The sequence below is a fragment of the Phascolarctos cinereus genome, unplaced genomic scaffold (genome assembly GCF_003287225.1).
Source record: "Phascolarctos cinereus isolate Bilbo 61053 unplaced genomic scaffold, phaCin_HiC Scaffold_8;HRSCAF=390, whole genome shotgun sequence".
In the NCBI taxonomy this organism is placed as follows: domain Eukaryota; kingdom Metazoa; phylum Chordata; class Mammalia; order Diprotodontia; family Phascolarctidae; genus Phascolarctos; species Phascolarctos cinereus.
Window position 1 is genome coordinate 67,148,056 of NW_027556291.1, and position 21,901 is coordinate 67,169,956.

At 37.9% G+C, this 21,901-nt stretch overlaps 1 long non-coding RNA gene across 19 annotated transcripts in view; it reads right to left on the reverse strand.

The window, feature by feature from the left end:
• LOC110203312 (uncharacterized) overlaps positions 1-21,901 on the reverse strand; it is a 128,244-nt gene that overhangs the window by 59,458 nt on the left and 46,885 nt on the right. For 9 of the 19 annotated variants that reach the window (XR_013483572.1, XR_013483571.1, XR_013483573.1 and 6 more), the window contains 2 exons: positions 3,274-3,397; positions 17-137 (listed from right to left, as the gene is read on the reverse strand). The exons of 4 other annotated variants lie outside the window; for them this stretch is intronic. This is a non-coding gene — a long non-coding RNA (uncharacterized LOC110203312). Of the gene's footprint in view, positions 1-16; positions 138-3,205; positions 3,398-4,030; positions 4,043-17,025; positions 17,430-21,901 lie in introns of those variants that run through there. 6 more of the 19 variants (XR_013483576.1, XR_013483581.1, XR_013483579.1 and 3 more) reach the window with 4 other exon arrangements.

The window sequence follows — 21,901 nt, forward strand, 5'->3', positions numbered from 1 at the left end:
TCAACAGCAGTCTTACCCATCATGGCAATGCATGTAATTACTTTTTTTTTTCATTTTTTTTCTTTTCTTTTTTTTTTTTTGGAGCCAGATTAGACACTGTATGTTCAACTTTCTTCTTTGGCTGTGTGGTTCAGGACCTGAGTTTTAATTCAGAGTATCACAATTGTGCTGATAGAAATGATATTGAAATATATGTTGCATCTCATACCATAAATATACTTTGTATTTTTAATTTACCTGACCCTCCCAATACCTATGTCATAGGGTAAATTAAAAAAAAAAAACAACCCTCCTTCCCACATGACATTATGTGTTCTAAGGCCCTTTTCATGTCTCAAAATTTCTTTTCTATGAGCTCTGCCAGCCCTGAGATTCTGTGGTTTTAAGGCAGCTCCTAGTGCTGATATTCTGTAGGAGAATGACTTTCAGTTCTAAGATTCTCTTCTTCTAAGGGCCTTCCTAGCTCTGAAATTCATATCTCTATGACTATATGACTACTCCCAGCTCTGGCATTGGGTTTGCTAAGATCCTAATAACTTGGACAATTTGTATCTGCAGACTCTAACCATCTCCCACTTTCTGTGGTCTAAGGCAGTGGTGCCAAACTCAACAGAAATGAGGGCCACTCGTCTATACAGAAGGATCCCTAAGATTTTAAATGCAATGTTATCTATGTTTTACTGTATTTTTATTGATTTTGTTAAGTAGTTCCCAATTTCATTTTAATGTGGTTAAGGAAGCACTGGAAAGAGTTTTGTGGGCATGCCCAATGTTTGACATCTTCGGCCTAAAGGCCCTCCTAGCTTGGATATTCCAGGTTCCAGGGTCTCATTAGTTCAGGCATTCTTGAGTCTATATTTCCTCCAACTCCTGAAATTATGTGTTGTAAGCACCTGCTAGGTCTGATACTCTGGCCTCTCTGTCCACTCCCAGGCCTATCATTTTGAGCCCTAACTGCCCTCTCAGCTCTGAAGTTCTCCATTCTAAGCTCTCTGGCCTCATAAACTCAGGCACTCTAAGGCCCCTCCATTCCAGGCCTGGAATTCTATGTTCTTTGGCCACAGTTGGCTTTGACAGTTTAGGATATTTTTTCCTTTTCTATTATCTACTTATTTTTATTTTATTACATTGCACATGAGTCTTGTCAACATAATGATTTAAAAAGAAAATGCTATGCCTTTTAAATCCTATGCACTTACCACCTTGTTTCAATAAACATTCCCCATTCACTGCCAATAATAAGAACAGCGATAGCAGTCAGACCAGATTATTCCAATAGTATATTAGAATTGCTATTTCTGTCAAGGCTTTTTCAATGTTTTTTTCCTAATTAAGATAAGGCAATGAATGTCCTTTTACCCTTTTCCCTTTGACAACATGACTGAGGATCAGAATTGGAATTAGAGTACCATCGCTATGCTGATATAAATTATATCGAAACATATGTTGTATCTCATAACATATACTTGATTATTATTTAAATTTACCTGCCCTATCCTATAGCTCAGATCCCTGAGTACATCAACAAAACTCCTTCCTAAGGATGTTAGTGTGTATACTCAGGACCATTTCAAATTTGCCAATCTATGTTCTAAGAGCCTTCTAAGCCCTGCCCTTCTGTGGTGTTAAGGCCCCTCCTAGTTCTGACATTGTTTTCTATGGGCCTTCCTTCCTATCTGATGTGCCTTATTCAAGTGCCCTGCTGGCTCTGCTATCTTCTCTGCTGCTCCTCGCAAACCTGACATTCTGTGTGCTTCACTTCTTCAGAATCAGACAGTCTTATTCTCACACTCGAATGCTCTCTCACCTTCTGTATTTTAGGGTACCCCCCATGGTTGATGTTCTAGGTTCCAGATTCCCATCCAGCTCGGGCCTTTTTGATTCTAAATCTCCTCTGAGCTCATTCATTCTATGTTCTACATTCTATCCCAGGCCTAATGTTCTGGCTTTCCCAGCAGCTCCCTGTTTTGATGTTTAGAGTCTGAGCTGCCACTCCAGTTGGAGAATTCTATGTTCAGAATATTCTCCCACCTCCAGTTTATCCTCTTCAAAGGCATATCCACTGCCAGATATTCTATGTTCTCAAGGCCCTCTCTCCTATTTTGGGGTATTTTTACTTCTAACTTATTTGTTAAGTTTTCCTTTACTACATTATATGTATCTTAACAATACAATATTTAAAATCCCAAATGATGTCGCTTTCAAATCTTGCATACTTACCTTATGTTTTCCAATAAATACTCTCCATTCACTGGCACTAGGAATGCTGATAGCAGCCTAACTAGATCAAGGCAGTGCATAAATTATTTTTTTCAGGGCTGTTTGGTTGGGGTGGGAGTGAGGGGAAGGGCTGTTAAAGGCATTGTATTATCACTTTCCTCTTTGAATATGTATACCACCACCTGAGTTTTATTTCACAGTGGCACTGCTGTGCTGCTAGAAATTATACTGAAATAAACGTGCATCTCATACCATAAAGAGCATTTTTGTTGTCTTGTAAATTTACCTGCAACTCCCAATATCTTGGACCCCTGAGAATATCAACAAAACTTCTCCTGAGGGATGATACTGTATGCTCTCAGGCTCATTTCCAATCTACTAATCTGTGCTCTAAAAGCCCATCCTCTCCGCTCGGCCACTCATCCCACTTGGGTGACTTGGTGTTGGAAAGTGTCTCCTGGCTCTGATATCCCCAAGAGCCCCTACCTGCTCTGACATTCTCTTCCCCCTGGCTACTCCCAGGTCTAACATTCCATGAGCTCAGATCCCACTGGGTCAAACAATTTGGGTTCTAAACTCCCTCCCCTCTTCCATATTCCGGACTTGAGGCCCTTCCAGGTCAGGCACTCAATTTAAAATTGTCTCCAAGCTGAGACAGTCTCAGTGCCCTCCCAGATCAGAAATTCTGGCTTCTATTTAAACCTCCAACATTCAGAGTCATGACTACTGCCTCAGTGATGAAATTCTCTACTCTAAGTTCTATCCAGCTGCCAATATGTTCTCCTGAAAGGCCAGACATTCCATGTTCTAAAGACCCTCCCAGCCCTGATATTTTGGGTTCTAAGTCTCCTCCCTTTTTTGATAGTCAAGGGTTTTACCCCCTTTTTTCATTTATTGGTTCAGTTTTATAACTTTAGATACAAGTCTTAAAAATAAAATTATTTAAAATCCCAAATATTGTCCCACTTAAATCCTGTGAACTTACCTTATTTTTTTTTTCAATAAATACTCCCCATTCATTAAGAATAATAGGAATAGCGACAGCTGTCTTACCCTTCAAGGCACTGCATGGGATTACTTTTTTGTCGGGTTTTTTTCTTTTCTTTTTTTTTTTTTTTAGGGGGGGAGCCAGATTAGGCACAGTATGTTCACGTTTCCTCTTTGTGTGGTTCACGACCTGAGTTTTAATTCAAAGCATCACTATTGTGCTGATATAAATTATATTCAAATAAATGTTGCATCTCATGCCATAAAGATACTTTATCATTTTAAAAATTTACCTGTCCCTCATAATATCTTGCCCACTAAAGCATCTTGAAAAACAAAACCACCAAAACCTCTTTCCCATCAATGATGCCGTGTGTTCTAAGGACCAGCCCAGCTCAGATAATCTATGTCCTAAGAGCCCTCCCAGCTCAGACACTATGTTCCTCTTTCTGACATTGTGTTCTTAAGGCTTTCCTATATTCTAAAGGTTGTTCCAGCACTGACATTTGATGTTCTAAGGCCCTATCCTCCTCTGATATTCGAGGTTTTTTCCCTTTTCATTTAGTTATTTGGTTTTATTACATTACTTATGTGTCTTAACGGCAGAATGATTGAAAATCACAAATGGTATGTACCTTTTAAACCCTGTGTACTTACCTTATTTTTTTCAATAAATACTATTTAGTCACATAGTAATAACAGTAATAATCACAGCAATTTTTCTCATTTCTGCATGGAAATTATTTTTTTTCCCTTTTCTTTCCTACATTTTTTTGGAGGGGAGATCCTGAATAGGTTCTGTATGTTTACCTTTTTTCTTTGAGTGGTTCAGGACCTAAGTTTTCATTCAGGACATCATCATTTTGCTAATATAAATTATGTTGAACTATATATTGCCTCTTCTACCATAAATAAACTTCATTTTAAATTTTACCTGTCTCTCATAACACCTTGGTCACTGAGAATATTTAAAAAACCAAACTACACTTCCTTTTCAGATATGATGTTGTGTCTCCTAAGGCCCTTCCTACCGCTATTATTTTGTGATTTTAAGGTCATTGCTGGTTCTGAGCTCTCCCACCTCTGAGATTACTTGTTCTAAAGATCTAAGCACCTTTGACATTCTCTTCTCTATAGCTACTCCCAAACCTGCCGTTCTATGTTCTGAGGTCACAATGAATAGGACAACTTGTATCTTCAGGTTTGCCCATGTTTTGCTGTCTGTGTTCCATGGATCCCCCTCACATTTGATAACCAAGCTTGGGGGCCCCACTAGCACAGGCATTCTTGATTCTACAGTTGCTACAAGCTTGGATATTGTACGAACTCTTCCAGGACTGACAGAATGTCTTCCACACCCACTAAAAGTTCAGACATTCAGAGCCAGAACTGTTCTCTGAACTTTAATATTCTCTATTCTAAGTTCTCCTCTAAATCAATATCCCTTGAAAGGAACATCCAAGTCAAAACATTTTATGTATTAAGTATTCCCCTGGCCCTTACATTTTAAGTTCTAAGGCCCACACCCTCTTACAACATGCTAAGGTTTTTAATTTACTTATTTATTTTTCTCTCATTACACTGCATGTGGGTCTTAGCAAAAAACTGATAGCACCAATGGTCTCCTTTTTAAATATATCGTACTTACTACTTTATAGCAGTCAATAAGTACTCTTCATCTCTTACTAATAATAATAATAACATCACTAGCATTCTTACCTGATCAGGGTACTATGAAGAATCGTGTGTCTTGTCAGGAATTGTTTTTATTTCTGGAGCCACATATGAGACTGGATTTTAAATTTATACCTTTAAAGCTCTGTGGTCCAGGACCTGAGTTTTAATTCAGAGCATTGACACTGTCCAATATAAATTATATGGAAATAAATGTTGCATGCCTTGGCTAACTGATCGCTAAAAAAATAATCTCAAGGATGACATTGAGGTATAAGGTACCACCCAGCTCTGAAAATCTACTATGACCTCTCAACCCCTCAGGTCTGCCATTTTGTTTTTTAAAGTTCCTCCTAAGTCAAATATTCAACTTGCTACATGCTCTCCTGCTCTGCTATCCCTTGCTTTAGATGCCATCCCAGCACCGACATTCTCTTCTCTATGGCTACTTTCAATGTGCTATGGTCCTACTGCTTCAGCCCATTTGTGTTCTCAGGCTTAGCCTGTATCCCATTTTCTGTCTTCTAAAATCCCTTCTACCTCTAATGTTCCAGGTTTGAAGGCCCCATCCAGATCAGGCAGTCTGGATTCCCAATGTCCTCCAAGCTTAGATATTCATTTTATGTATCACATACTTTCTCAGGTCTGATATTTTGACTTCAATGTCTACTCCCAGTTGTGACATTCAAGGTCCAGACTGCCTTCCTTGTTTTGAAATTCTCTCTTCTATCTTCTCTCTCACCTCCAATAATATTCCTTGAAAAGTATCTCCCAAGGACTTTCTCCGTGCTAAGGCCCCTCCCAGCTTCGAAAGTTTTCGTTCTAAGAGCCATCTCAGCTCTGTCATACTGTTCTAAACTCTGACATTCCCTGTTCTAAGGTCTCTCCCAGCTCTGACGTTGTCTGTTCTCTGATCCCATCCTCCTATGATTTTTGTTTTTCTCTGATTACACTGCATGTGGGACTAATGAAACAATAAGTGACAATACAAATGGTTTCTCTTTGAAATGGACTGAACTTAATATCTTATAGTAGTCAATAAATACTCTCCATTTATTGTCAATAGCAGTAATCTCAGTATCAGTGTTAACTGATCAAGGAATCACTTGGTTTTCTGGGGAAGTTTTTTGTTTTGTTTTTTTTTTAGTTTCATAAGGGAATAAACATTTATATAGTGCCTACTATGCATTATATTAACACTTTTACAAATATTATCTCATTTGATCCTCAAAACAATTCTTTGAGGTAGGTGCTATTATTATCCCCATTTTACAATTGAGGAAACTGAGTCAAAGTGAGATCATGTGACTTGCCAAGGATCACAGAAATAGTTAAATATCTGGGGGCGAATTGGAACTCAGGTCTTCCTGATTCCTTGATTTAGACCATCACCACTACCCTAACATAAATGATATGGAAATAAATGTTCCATTTCAAACCACAAATATCTATTGTCACTGGGTTTTCAACTGAATTGTCCCTTTCCGTGTCTTAGCCCACTGAGTACATAAAAACCCCATCTTCTCAGCATGGCTCTTCTCAGCTCTAAAGATCCAGATTCTATGACCCTGCCTGAGCTCTGATATTCTGTTGTTGGTTTTTTAAGATATCTTCCAGGTTAGACACTGTGGGTTCTATGGCTACTCTCAGGCCTGAAATCCTCTGTGCTAAGATCCCACTGTCTCTAAATTCTCACCATCTCCTACTTTCTGTGCTCTAAGGCACCTCCCACCTCTGATATTACAGATTCCAGAGTCCTATTCAACATTTTTCATTCTACATTTCTTGCCAACTCAAATACTGTGTACCACATATACTTCCAGGTCTCATATTCTGGCTTCAGTGTTCATTCTCAGTTCTGCTCAGCCAGCTCTCATACTCTATATTCTAAACCCTCCTCTAGCTACAACATTTTTCTTCAATAACACTTCAAGGCCAAAACTAATATCTCTGATAGTATATGGTCAAAGGCAACACCCTATCCTAATATTTTAGAATTTTCACTTATGCATTTAATTTTATCTTATTAAACAGATTATGCCTCAGCAATACAGTGATTTAAAAAGAGAGGAGAAAGGGAAAGGAATAATCATTTATATGGTGCCTACTACATGCCAGGCACTGTGCTAGTGCACTAAATATATTATCTTATTTTTATTCTCACAACAACCCTATGATGTAAGTGCTGTTATTACTGGCATTTTACAGTTGAGAAAACTGATATTAATTAACTAATTAAGAGGTTAATTAATTCAGTGTATGGCCAAGTGTATCAGACAGTCACCAGTCTCCTGATATAAATTATATGGAAACACATTTTCTATTTCAAGCCACAAATATCTTTTGTTACTGAGTTTTCCATTAGACTATCCCTTTCCATGCCTTCGGCCACTGAATATGTTACAAAAACCTATCTTCTCAATGATAATGTTGAGAGTTCCAAGGCACCTCCCAGCTCTGAAGATCTATGTTCTACGACACCTCACATGAGGCTCACAATATCTGAAGTGCAGCCAAATCAGATTAAAATGTAAATGTGGAAATTTGAAAATATGCAAAAATGGAAATATTCAACAAAATAAATAAAAATACAATAAAACATAAATAACATTACATTTTAAAACTAAGTCAATATTTAGTCTGCAGGGGTTCCTTATGTCCAGTTTTATGGCTCTCCTTAATATGTGAGTTTGACACCACCTGCTCTAAAATTCTACATTTTTCTTTTCATTTCTGTATTTCTTTTTGTCTTAATGAACTTTATATGTCTGTCTAAGACACTGATTTAAAAGTGGAAATATCGTATCTTTTAAATATAATGGTGTTGTTTATCCTTCATGCTTAAAGGACCAAAAAGAAAAAGAACATCATGATGTCGGGGTGGCTGATCACACTAATACAGGTCGGGTACAAACAGTCTGTATGACCATTTAGGAGGGAGATGTCTCGAAATTTGTGCATCTTACATTTCTTTTGAGTTACCATAATTCTACTTTGCTCATATTGCACAGCACTTTCTAGTCCTCATACTCTACCACTAGCAGTATTATCACTTCAAGAAATCAATTTTTTTTCTAATTTTTGAGAAAGATAAGACCCTATATCTTAACTATTCCACCTTCCTGATATGGGTGGGGAACTGAGTTGTAACTCACAGCATCACTGATGTGTTAATCTAAATCATACTGAAATAACTGTCAGAATTCTTACCATAAATAAACTGTTTTTGTTTTTAATTCCCCTTATACTCCCCGTGTGTTGTCCACTGAGCACACAAAAATGAAGTCCTTCTCAACTGTGATTCTCTGAATTCTAAGGCCCACGTCAACTCAGGAAATCAGTGTTCTAGGTCCTCTCTCAGCTTGAACATTATGTGATTTTCAGGCTCTTTTTAAGGGCCCTCCTGGGTCTGACATTCTTTTCTCTGTGGCTACTATCAGGCTTCCTAGTCTGTGTGCTAAGGTGCCAATGGCTCAGACCATTTTTCTTCTCTGCTTCTGTCCATTTCCCACTTTCTGTCTTCTACCATCCCTTCTACCTCTGATATACCAGGGTCTAGGACTTCATCTGAATAAGGCATTCTGGATTCTAAATTTCCTCCAAGCTCAGATATCCTATGTGTTACACATAGGATACCTGTGTCCCAGGTCTCATATTCTGCCTTCAATGTTTACCCAGTTTTGAAATTCAAGGCCCAGACTGCCTTCTTTGTTTTAAAATTCACAATCTTTTCTTCCACCTACGACATTTTCCCTTGAAAGGTACTTTCTGGCCAAGACATTCTATATTCGAAGGATCCTAACAGCCCTGACATACTATGTTCTAAGCCCTGCCCTGGTTTAAAATCTTTGTTCTTTTTTTTTTTCCTTTTCACCTACTTATTTTTATCTAATTGCATTCCTAATGTATCCTAGAAATATGATGATTTAAAACCATCAATGTTGTTGCTTTTAAATATACTGTCCTTTACACCTCATGATAGTCAAGAAATACTCCCTATTTTTCATTAGTAGCAGTCCTAAGCATTTAGGGAACTAGGTCAACTTGAATTGATGCCCATTTGTTTGTGTGATGTCATTTGTTTTGGTATGCTGTTCTGCCCTTCCAACTCAAATATTTGAATACTCTAAGCTCTCCTCTCCCTCAAACTTTCTCCCTTAAATGGCACTGCCTAATCAAGACTTTCTATGTGCTTAGGATTCTTATGAGCCCTAACATTTTGTAATCTAAGGGCCAACTCTCTGAGGATATTCCATAGATTTACTGGTTTGTATATTTTTCTCTTATTGCACTGCCCATGAGTCTTAGTCAAAAAATGACAGCACAAATGGTCTCCCTTTCAAATGCACTTCTAATACCTTATAGCAGTCAACAGATACTCTCCATCCACTCTCAGTAACAGGAATACCAACAGTAGTCTTACCTGATCACAGTACTCCGAGGAATTACTTGACTTGTCAGAGATTATTTTTATTTCTTGGAGCCATATATGGCACTTGAAAATAAACTTATACCTTGGACTGTCTGGGCCAGGATCTGAGCTTTAATTCAGACAATTCCCACTCTCGTAATATGAATTATGTGGAAATAAATGCAGCATTTCAAGCCACAAACATCTTTTGTTACAAGAGTTTCCATTGTTACCTCTCTTCATGCCTTGGCACCCCCAGAACATGACAAAACCCATGTTCCCAAGGATGCCATTGAAAGCTCTGAGGCACTTTTCAACTCTGAAAATCTAGGTTCTATCACACTTCCTAGCTCTGTTGTTACATAATCCTCCCACACCAGAAAATCAACATCCTATGTGCTCTCTTACTCTCCTGTTTCTTGTTCTAGGTGCCCTCCCTGTTCTCACACCCTCTTCTCTCTGGCTGCATTCAAAATCCATAGTCTGTGTGCACAGGTCCCAGTGGCTCAGAACATCTTTATTCTCTGGCTCTGTCTCCTACTTTCTGTCTTCTAAAGTCACTCTCCTCTCTCATATTCCAGGATCTAAGGCCCAATGTGGATCTGACAGTGTGGATTCTAAATTTCAGTCAAGACCAGATGTTCAAATTTTTACATCCCCTCTCTGGTTGATATTCTGCCTTCCATGTCTACTCCCATTTGTGACATTCTGCCCATCCCTGTCCTGAAATTCTCTATGCTACCTCTTTTCCCCTCTCTACTATCCTCCCTAGGAAGGCACTTTCCAGTTTCCAACCATGACATTCTGTGTGCTAAGGACTCTAATAGCCTTCATATTCTATGCTCCACTCTGCTCTAAATTCTAGGATTTTAAAAATCTTTTCATTTATTTATTTATTTGTTTGTTTTAGTAGACTGAAAATGTATGTTAGCAACATAACCATTCAAAAAAAACCTCACGTCTCTTTTAAATACATTGCCCCTAAGGGGCAACGAGGTGGTGCAGTGGATAGAGCTCTGGCCTTGGAGTCAGTAGGACCTGAGTTCAAATTTGACTTCAGACACAACACTTACTAGCTGTATGATCCTGGGCAAGTCACTTAACCCCAACTGCCTCACCAAAAAAAGCAAAATAAATAAATAAATACACTGCCCTTGAAAAGTTATTGTTAGGCAAAAAATACTCGCTATTCATTACCAACAGCAATCTCAAGTCATCAAGGATCTGCACGGAATGAAATTGATAATCATTTTGGGGAATTGTTGTTTTTTCCATCATGCACTTGTGCCCTCCCAGCTTCTCTTCTGCCTGGAGTAGTCTCCCTTGAACAGCACTTCCTAATGTGCCAAGGACCTGCCTCCTCTGGTATCTTATATTCCAACGACAAATCTTCCTGTGATATGTTCTATTCATTTATTGGTTTGTTTATTTTTCTCTCCTTGCACTGTCCATAGGTCCCAGTAATAAAGTGACAGCACAAATAATCTCCCTTTGAAATGTACTATACTTAGTACCTTATGGCAATCAATCAATAATCTGTCCATTCCCAATAATAGTAGTATCAATACCAATCTTAGCTGATCAAGGCTCTATAATGAATCATTTGTTTAGCTGGGAGGTTTATTTAAAAAAATTGTAAGCCATATAAGGCATTGTATTTTAAACTTATACTTTCACTGTCGTGATGCATGACATGAGTTTTAATTCAGACAAATGCCACACTCCCAATATATGTTAAATGGAAATAAACCTTACAAATTTGTCAAACGACAAATATTTTTTGTTTCTGGGATTTCAATGAACCTATTTCTCCCTATGCCTTGGCACCTGGAGGAAAAAATCCCCAACTTCTCAAGGATGATGACATGGAAAGTTCTACTACTCTCACTGGCTCTGAAAATCCAATTTCCCTGGGCACTCTTACCTCTATAATTACTGATGCCTCCTACCATGGGACATTTAGCATTCTATGAGCTCCCTTTTAAATGCACTATTCTTCAAAGATTATTGTAGGCAATTAGTGCCCACAGGCATTATCAATAGCAGTATTAAGTAATCAAGGAAATGCACTGAATAAAAGTGATGACTTTTTTGTTTTTCTTTTTAATATTGTGCAGTTCTTCCAGCTTAGGTCTAGTATTCTGTAATCTAAGTTCTTTTCTACCTGGAACATTCTCCCTTCAATGGCACTGCCCAACTTTCTATGTGCTAAATTAGAGGCAGCTGGGTGGCTCAGTGGATGGAAAGTGCTGGGCCTGGAGACAGGAAGGCCTGAGCTCAAATCCAGCATCAGACATTTACTAGCTGGGTGACCCTGGGAAAGTCACTTAATCTTTTTGCTTTAATCCACTGGAGAAGGAAATGGCAAACTACTCCAGTATCTCTGCCAAGAAAATCCCATGGACAGTATTAGTGTATTATGGTCCATGGGGTCACAAAGAGTGGGACATGACTGAATAGCAACAACAAATATAGCTTTTTACTAGAATTTCAGTTAACCTCTCTCTCTTCATTCCTTGCTGCACTAAGAATATGAAGTAACCCCTTGAATGGTACCTCCCAACCAAGACTTTCTATGTGCTAAGGGTCCTCATGGCTCTGACAATATGTGCTCCAAGGGTGAACCCTACTATGATATTCTATCCATTTGTTGGGTTAGTTTTCTCTTATTGCACTGTTCATGAGTCTTAGTTGTGTCTCTTTGAAATGCTTTAGACTTAAAAGCTTATGGTAGATAGTAAATACTCTCTACCCATGTCCCCAAACAGGAATTCAGTAGCAGTATTACCTGATCAGGGCACTACAAAGAATTGTGTGTCTTGTCAGGGCCTGTTTTTATTTTGTGGAGTCATTATAAACTTAGACCTTTGGCTCTGTGGTCTGGGACTTCATTTTTACTTCTGACAGTCACCACTTTCCTGATATGAATTATTTGGAAATAAATATACCATTTCAAGCCTCAAATTGTCTTTGGTAGTAGGATTTCAAATATCCTGTCTCTCTCTATGTCTTGGTGCCCTAAAAATATTTTTTAAAAAATCTTCTCAAGGATGCCATTGAAAGATATAAGACCCCTTTACTAACTCTGAAAATCTAGGTTCTATTATATCTCTTGGCTCTGTTCTTACAGAGCCCACCCACACCAGAGATTCCATATGTGCTCTCTGGCTCTGACACCCCTTGTATGGCTACTCTCAGGTCTCATACTCTAAGCAGTAAGGTAACCCTGGTTAAGACTATTTTTGTTCTATGGCTCTATCCAGCTGCCATTTTCTGTATTCTAAAGTCTCTGCTATCTCTCATTCCAAGTTTTAGGACTCATCCTGATTGAGTAGTCCTGATTCAATATATTCCTGGAATATTCGTTCTCCCATGAATGGTACCTCCCAGTCCAGACTATCTATGTGCTAAGGATTGTCATAGTTCTGACATGGTAAGTTTTAAAGGCAAACACTCCTATGAAATTCTGTCCATTTCATAGGTTGTTATTCTCTCATCGCACTGCCCATATGTTAAGTTATGGTAGTGAGTAAATACTCTCAGTCACTTCCCAATAACAGGAATTTTGAGAGCAGTCTTACCTATCACTGATATCCTATATTCTAGTTACCCTCCCAGATCTCACTTTTTCTCCTTTCTGGCTAGTCTCATGGCCCATGTTCTATGTACTTATGCCCATTGGCTCATACTATTTTTCATTCTCTGGCTCTATCAATCTTGTAACTTTTTCTTCCAAAGTCCCTCCTAACTTTGATAGTCCAGGTTTAGCGCTCATCTAGATCTAATAGTTTACTCTCTAAATTTTGTCCAGCTCTAACTGGAGTTTCAATTAACCCATGTCTCCCTACTCATTGGCCCCCTACAAACTTTGGCTCTGTGATCTGAGACTTGAGTTTTAATTCAGACAGCCACTACTCTCATTATATATATATATATATATATATATGTGTGTGTGTATATATGGAACTAAATGTACCAATTCAAGCCACAAATGTCCTTTGTTACTAGGGTAGCATTTAACCTGTCTCTCTCCATGCCTTGGTACCCTGAGAATTTAAAAAAACAAACAAACGTATTATCAAGGAAGAAAATGAAAGTTTTTTTTTTATCTTTTAAATAATTTTATTGGTATAGTTTGTTCTTATAGCACCTAAATTTCCTCCTGTAGTCCTCCCCTTCCTTTAATAACTGTTTAATGATTAAATCCAGTGATCTTTTTTTCTCTCCATATCTTCCATGATCTTTCTAAATCTTGAAAATGAGAGTTCTAAGACCCTTTCAGCTCTGAAAATTTGGTTCTATCACACCTCCTAGCACTGTTCTTATGGAATCCTCCCACACCAGGAATTCCATATTCAATGTATTCTCCTCCTCTAACATCTCTTGTTCTAGGTGCCCTCCCAGCTCTCACATTTTCTTCTCTGTGGCTACTCTCAGGTCCTAACGTCTATGTAGTAAAAGCCCCCTGGCTCTGACTGTTTATTTTAAAAGAGAACCCTATCATATTCTATCCATTTATCAGTTTATTTTTTTTTTCTTATTGCACTGCCTATAGATCTTAGTAGTAAAATAAAAGTACAAATGGTCTCTCTTTGACATGTCTTGGACTTAAAACCTTATGGTAGTGAGTAAATACTATTGATTAATTCCTAGTACCAGGAATATCAACAGAAGTCCAACCTAATCATTATACTTCCAGAAATTATTTGTCTTGGGAGATTGTTTTTATTTCTTAGAGGCTTATAAGGTACTAGATTATAAACTTATAGATTTGGCTGTGTGGTTGGAGACTTGAATTTTAATTCAGACAATTACAACTCTCCTGATAAAAATTACAAGGTAATAAAGGTAGAATTTCAAGCTATAAATATCCTTTGTTCCTAGGGTTTCAATTAATCTGTCTCTCTTCATGCCTTAGTGCCTTGAAAACATAAAATAAAAAATCCATCTTCTAAAGCATGCCATTTAGAGTTCTAAGGCACCTTCTAGCTCTGAAAATATCAGCTCTATCTATGTAGACAGCTAGGTGGTGCTGCAGTGGATAGTGTGCCAGGCCAGGAGTCATAAAGACTCATCTTCCTGAGTTCAAATTCCTGTCTACCTCAGTTTTCTCATCTGTCAAATGAACTGGAGAAGAAAATGGCAAACCACTCCAGTATCTCTTCAAGAAAACACCAAATGGGGTCTCAAAGACTCAGACACAACAGAAATGAATGAACAATAAATAAAGGTTCTATCATGTTAGCTCTGTCCTTTTGGCACTCTCCCACACCAGGAATTCTACTTTCTATGTGCTCCTTTGCTCTGATATCTCTTGTTCTAGGTACCCCCCCAACCCCACTCTCATATTTTCTCTTCTCTGGCTACTCTTGTGGCTGATGCTCAGTGTACTTAGGCGATTTTTTTGTCTGTCTCCCAATTTTTGTCTTCCAAAATCACTCGTATCTCTGATGTTCCAGGTTAGGAGCCCCTAGATTCAGTAGTCTACACTATAAATTTTGTCTAGCTCTACTTGGAGTTTTTCAATTAACCTGTCTCTATTCGTTGGCCAGCTAAGAACATAAAAATACGCACCTTCTCAAGGATGACAATGAGATTTCTATGACCTGTAATGGCTCTGAAAATCAATATTGCCCTCTTTACCTCTGTAAGACCCCTCCTACATCATACAGTTAGCATATGATGTATATACCCTTTTAAATGCAATGTACTTCAATGGTTATTAGAGGCAACTACTCCCTAGTCATTACCAATAGCAGTTAGAAGTAATCAAGGATCTGCAAGATCAAATTGATTACCAATTTTTTCCTATTTTGATATGGTGCAGTTCTGCCCTCCCAGCTCTAACAGTGTGTATTCTAATCTCTCTTCTACCTGAAATATTCTGTCTTGAATGGCACCTCTCAGTGTCCAGCTTTTCTATGTGCTAGTTCTGACACGACATGTTCTAAGGGCAAACCGTCCTATGATATTTTATCCATTTATTGATTTATTTTTCTTTTACTGCACTGACCACGGGAATTAGTCATAAAGTGATAGTACAAACAGTCTCACTTTGGATTGCTTTATCATTGATGCTTTATGGTGGAGCTGAAATACTTTTGACCCATTTCCTGGTAGGAATATCAACTTAAGTCCAACCTGATGAGAGCACTATAAGGAATCTGGTTGTACTGGTAGATTCTTTTTATTTCTTAGAAACATATAAAGCTCTTGATCATAAATTTATACATTTGCCTGTGTGGTCTGGTACCTGAGTTTTAATGTAGACAATTATCACTCTCCCTATATATTGTGTGGAAATAAAGGTAGCATTTCAAGACACAAATATTTCTAACAAAGGTTTCAATTAACCTGTCTCTCTCCATGCCTTTTCAACCTGAGAATATAAAATAACCCATGTTTTCAAGAATGCCATTGAGAATTCTAAGGCTCCTTCTAGCACTGAAAATCTAGATTCTCTCTTACCTCCTAGTTCTATTCTTTCTGAACAGTTCCAAACCAGAAATTCAACATTCTATGTGTTCTCCTGCTTCAATATCCCTAGTTCTAGATGCCCTCCCAATTCTAACATTCTTTTCTCTATGGATACTCTCAGAATGCATGTTCTACATACTAAGGTCAACTGGCCTGGACTGTTTTTGTTCTATGGCTATGTCTTTCTCCCACTTTCTGTCTTTGAAACTCCCTCCTACCTCTCATATTCCAGATTCTAAGGCTCGTCCAGATCCTAAGTCTAGATTCTAAATTTCATTCAATGTGCTGCTTTTTAAAAGCATTGTTCTTCAAAAGTTATTGTAGGCAATAAATACTCCTTGATAAATAATATCAGTCTTAAGTAATCCAGGAAATGAAAAGAAGTAAACTGATGACCATTTGCTGGGGGGAGGGGAGGCTTTTTTATTTTTCTATTGTGCAGTTCTGCCCTGCCAACTCTAATATCTTTACTCTAAGCTCTTATACCTGGAGAATTCTCCCTAGTCATGCTTTTCTGTGTGCTAAGAACCCTCACAGCTCAGACACCGTATGTTCTAAAGGCAGACTCTCCAATGATAGTCTGTCCATTTATCAGTTTGTTTCTTTTCCTTTTATTGCACAGCCCATGGGTCTTTGTTATAAAGCGACAGCACAAATGGTCTCTTTTTGAAATACCTTGTACTTAAAATTATATGTTAGTGAGTCAATACTCTTAATCCATTCTGAATAAGAGGAATATTAATAGAAGTCTAACCTGATCAGGGTTGGACAGGATCAGTACAAGGAATCACTTGTGTTAGTGGATTGTTTTAATTCTTAGAGTCATATAAGGCCCTCAATGACAACTTATATTTTTGGTTCTGTAGTCTAGTACCTGAGTTTTAATTCAGACAATCACACTCTCTTGATATATGAAAATAATGGCAACATTTGTGGCAGCGTTTCAAACCGTAAATAGAATTTCTTACTAGGGCTTCTATTAACTTGTCTCTCTCCATGTCTTGATGACATTCAAACAGAAAATAAGTTATTTTATCAAGGGTGACATGGAGTGTTCTATGGCCCACAATGCCTCTGAAAAATCTAAGTTCTATCCCATCTCTTCCCTCTCTAATTTCACATCCCTCTGAGATCAGACATTCAGCATTCCAGGTGCTCCATTTTAAATGCATTGCACTTCAAAAGTTAATGTGTGCAATAAAGACTCCTTGGTCATTACCAATAGCAGTAATAAGTAATCAAGGATCAGCAAGGAATCAAATTGATGATCATTTTATTGTTGTTGTTCTTTTTAATATTGCACAGTTCTGCCCTCCTAGCTCTAATACTCTGTACTCTAAACTCTCTTATATTTGGAAATTTTTCTAATGGATGGCATCTCCCATGTGCTAAGGAATCTTATAGATTTGACACATTAACTTCTAAATATAAATCCACCTCTGATATGCTATCCATTTATTGGTTTGTTTTTCTCTTACTGCCCTTATAAGTCTTAGTCATAAAATGACAGTAGAAATGGCCTCTTGAGGGGCAGCTAGGTGGAGCAGTGGAGAGCACCGGCCCTGAAGTCAGGAGGACCCAAGTTCAAATCCGGCCTCAGACCAAACACTTGACACTTACTAGCTGTGTGACCCTGGGCAAGTCACTTAACTCCAATTGCCTAAAAAACAAAACAAAACAAAACAAAACGAAATAAATGGCCTCTCTTTGAAATGGCTTGTACTTAAAATACTATGGTAGTGAATAAATACTCTGAATATATTCTGAATACCAGGAATATCAATAGAAGTCTAACCTGATCAGCATTACACTACAAGGAATCACTTGTCTTGAGAGATTGTTTTTATTTCTTAGAGCCATATAAGGTATTTGATTATTAACTTATACCTTTGGCTGTGTGAATGGGGACCCGAGTTTTAATGCAGACAATCACCACTCTCCTGATACAAATTATATGGAAAACATGGTAACATTTCAAGCCACAATGTTGATTCCAGGGTTTCAATTAACCTGTATCTTTACATGCCTCAGTGTTCTGAGAACATAAACCAAATTCATCTTCTGAAGGATGCCACTGAGAGTTCTAAAACAACTTCCAGGTCAGAAAATATAGGTTCCATAGTACCTCATAGCTCTGTGTTTGGGGAACCCTCTCAGAACCAAAAATTCCGCACTCTATGTGCTCCCTTCCTCTGATATCCCTTGTTCTTGGTATCTTCTAAACTCTCACATTTTCTCCTCTATGGCTATTCTCATGGGCCATGTTCCATATTCTTACGCCCCTTGGCTCTGACTATTTTTTATCCTTTGGTTCTGTCCATATCCCAACTTTTTTCTTCCAAAGATTCTCCAAATGTTTGATATTCCAGGATTAGGGCTAATCTAGATCCAATAGTCAGCCTTCTAAATTTTGTCCAGCTCTAACTGGAGTTTTATTTAAACTATCTCTTCTCTTTGGCTCCCAAACAAGACTTTCTTTGTGCTAAGGACCTTCATCCTTGACATTATATGTTTTAAGGGCAGACCCTCCTATGATACTCTATCCATTTATCTGTTTTCTTTTTAATTTTTCTCTTATTGCACTGCCCATGGGACTTAGTCATAAAGTGATAGCACAAATAGTCTCTCTTTGAACTGCACTTAATCCTTATGGTAGTGAGTAAATACTCCCCATCCATTCCCAATAACAGGAATATGAATAGCAATATTATCTGATCATGGCACTATGATATGACTAGTCTTGTCGGGATTGTTTTTAATTCTTAGAGCCATATAAGGAACTAGATCATAAAGTTATACATGTGATTCTCTTTTCTGCAACCTGAGTTTTAATGCAGGCAATCACTATTCCCCTGATATAAATTACGTGGAAATAAAGATGGCATTTTAAGTTACAAATATTTTTCTTTAGTAGGGTTTCAATTAACCATGCCTTGGTGCTCTGAGAATATAGAGAAACCCAGGTTCTCAAGGATGCTATTGAGTGTACTAAGGCTCCTTCGAGCTCTGAAAATCAAGGTTCTTTCTCACCTCTTAGGTCTGTTCTTTCAGAACAGTTCCAAACCATAAATCCCAACATTCTATGGGCTCTCATACTCTGATATCCCTTGTTCCAGGAGCCCTCTCAGTTCTCACATTCTTTTCTCTATGGCTTCTCTCAGGTCCCATAGTCTACACACTAAGGCCTCACTGCCTTAGATTATTTTTGTTCTACAGCTCTATCCCTCTCCCAATTTCATTCTAAAAGATTCCCTCTTGCCTCCTATATTCCAGGTTCTAGGACTCATTGCAATCAGATAGTCTGGATTCTAAATTTTTTCCATGCTCTTATGGGACTTTAAATTAACCATTCTCTCTATTCCTTGGCCCACTGGGAACATAAAAATACTCATCTTCTCAAGGCTGACGTTGAGATTTCTAAGGCCCATGCTGGTTGTGAAAATCTAATTTCTATCGACTATCTTTCCTCAGTTATTTCAGAATCCCTGGAACCTCACACATTTAGCATTCCATGCGTGACTTTTTAAATGCAATCTTTTTTCAAAATGTATTATATACAATAGATACTTCCTAGTCAATACCAACAGCAGTCTCAATCAAGGAAACAAATCAAATTGATGACCATATTTTTGCCTATATTTATATGCTGCCTTTCTGCCCTCTCTTTGAAACACCTTGTTCTTAAAACTTTATGTTAGTGAGTCAATACTCTTGATCCATTCCAAATAACAAGAATATCAATAAAAATCCAACCTGATCAGGATTGGATAGGGATCAGGAAAAGAAACAAATTGTCATGTTGGGGCATTTACTTCTTAGAGGCATATAAAGCTGTTGATGATAAACTTACATGTTGGCTGTGTTGTCTGGTGCCTGAATTACAATTCAGACAATCACCACTCTCCTGATATATATTTTATGGAAATAATGGTGGCATTTCAAGCCACAAACATAATTTCTTACTAGAGTTTCAATTAACCTGTCTCTCCTTGTTGACTTGAGAACAGAAAATAACCTGTTTTCTTGAAGATGCCATTGAGTGTTGTAAGGTCTCTTCTAACTCTGAAAATCTGGGTTCTATCACACCTCTTAGTTCTGTTGTTTCAGAACAGTTCCAAGCCAGAAATTCAACACGCTATGGGCTCTCGTGATCTGATATCCCTTGTTCTAGTTGACTTCCCAGCTCTCACATTCTCTTCTCTATTGTTACTCTAAGGTCCCCTAGTCTACATACGAAGTCCCATTAGCTTAAACTATTTTTGTTCTATGAATTTGTCCTTCTTCCTCTTTCTGTGCGATTCCCTCCTACCTCTTTTATTCCAGGTTCTAGAGGTTCTCTAGACCCTGCAAGCTGGATTTTAAATTTCTTCCATGATCTTAATAGAGTTTCAATTAGTCTTTCTCTCTCTATTCCTTTCCCCACTAAAAACATAAAAAAAAAACCTTCTTAAGGATGACATTGAGATTTCCACAGCCTATGTTGACTCTCAAAATCTAAGTTCGATCGCCCCTCCTACCTCCCTAATTTAAGACCCCTCTTATATCAGACTTTCTGAATTATATGTGCACTGTTCTTCAGATATTATTGTAGGCAATAAATATGCCCTAGTCAATACCAGTAGCAGTCTTAAGTAATCAAGGAACTGAAAGGAATCAAATTGATGACCCTATTTTTTCCCTATATTTATATAATGCAGTTCTGCCCTCCCAGCTTGAATAGTCTGTACTTGAAGCTCTCTTCCCCATGGAAAATTCTGCCAGTTAAGACTTTCTATGTGCTAAGGACCCTCAGAGCTCTGACATTTTTTCCTAAAGGGTGACTCTCCTATTCATTTATTCTATCTATTTATTAGTTTATTTTTCTCTTAAGTTATTGCCCATAGGTCTTAGTAGTAAAATCATGGCTCAATAGTTTCTCTTTGAAATTCCTTGTACTTAATACCTTATGATAATGAGTCAATACTCTCCCCTCCATTCCCAATAATGGGTATATCAATAACAGTGTTACCTGATCAGGGCACTGCAAGGAATTACGTGTCTTGTTTTTACTACTTGGAGCCATTTAAGATCTTTAGTGAGAAATGTATACTTGTAGCTATTTTGTCCAAGACCTTAGTTTTAATTCAGAAAATTACAACTTTCCTGATATAAATTTTGTGGAAATAAAAGTAGCAGTTCAAGACAGGAATATCCTTTGTTACCAGGGTTCCATTTAACCTGTCTATTTCCCTGCCCTGGTGCCCTGAAAACATAAATTAGCCCATCTTCTGAAGAATGACATGGAGAGCTCTATGGCCCACAATGCCCCTGAAGATCCAAGGTCTATTGCTCCTTTAAGTCTCCAATCTCAGACCCCTCCAAGATCAGATACTGAGCATTCTATGGGCTCCCTTTTAAATGTATTGCTCTTTAAAAGTTACTCTGGGCAATAAATACTCCTAGTCATTACTAATAGTAGTCTTCAGTAACTGAGGGTCTGGAAAGAATCAAATCAATGACCTTTTTCTTTTGTTTATCTTTTTTAATAATGTGCAATTCTATACTCCCGCTCTAATATTCTGTCCTCAAAGCTCTGTTCTCCCAGGAAAATTCTCCCATGAATTGTGCCTCCTAATCAAGCCTTTTTATGTGCTGAAGACCCTCATGGCTCTGACACATTCTCTTCTAAGAGCAGACCCTCCTACGATATTTTATCCATTTAGTGCTTTGTTTAGTTTTCACGTTTTACACTGCCCATAAGTCTTAGGTATAAAGTGACAGCACAAATGGTCTTTCTTTGACATGACTTGTACTTAAAATATTATGTTAGGGAGTAAACGCTCTCTATCCATTCCTATATCAATAGCAATCTTACCTGATCGGGGCACTATAAGGAATCACCTTTTTGAGGGGGATTGTTTTTACTAATTCAAGTCACATAAGATACTTGATTATAAATTTATACCTTTGGCTGGTGGTTTGGACCCTGTGTTTCAAGTCAGATAATCACCTCTCTCCTGATACAAATTCTGTATATGATTATAAAGGTAGAATTTTGAGCCACAACTATCCTTTGTTACTAGGGCTTCAATTATCCTATCTCTTCATGCCTTGATGGCCTGAGAACATAAAGATAACCATGTTCTCAAGGAT